Source organism: Penaeus monodon, chromosome 31, assembly GCF_015228065.2.
Source record: "Penaeus monodon isolate SGIC_2016 chromosome 31, NSTDA_Pmon_1, whole genome shotgun sequence".
Lineage (NCBI taxonomy): Eukaryota > Metazoa > Arthropoda > Malacostraca > Decapoda > Penaeidae > Penaeus > Penaeus monodon.
Window position 1 is genome coordinate 30,086,869 of NC_051416.1, and position 487 is coordinate 30,087,355.

General features: G+C 32.0%; 1 protein-coding gene across 4 annotated transcripts in view; it reads right to left on the reverse strand.

Annotated features, from left to right (window-relative positions):
- Positions 1-487, reverse strand: part of LOC119593160 (sodium/hydrogen exchanger 9B2-like) — an 18,959-nt gene that overhangs the window by 4,978 nt on the left and 13,494 nt on the right. The gene's annotated exons all lie outside the window — the stretch shown is intronic.

Consider the following 487-nt stretch of genomic DNA (forward strand, 5'->3'; position numbering starts at 1 on the left):
TCTATGTTCCTTCTATTTTCTTAGAAAATTCTAACATTGCTTGATTCAACTTCACTCCAAAATCATTTCTACTCTTCACCATCACAGAAATAGACATCAAAATAACTCCCTTCCTACAAAATTATAAAATATATGAAGATCCCCTCCTTCACAGTTTTACTAAACAAAAAAAAAAGAAAGGTCTTAGACAATTTGTAGTGTCTTAAAACATTACCGACCTTTCAGGATTCTTACCAGCATAATAGTTTTCATAGTAATTCAAATTATGAAGTTTGTTTTTTTTTCAAACTAATGGGATGATGTTACATTATTGCTGTGTAGTGCCATATTCAACAGCAGTCATCCAGGCCAATAAATTAAAAACACTCATCTCTTAAGAAAACTCCACCACTCGGAGACTAAAGCCTCTAATATCTCATCATGAATGTTATTTTTGGACATTAGTATGACACCTTCATCTAAGTTGCCCACAACCTTAATCAATTTG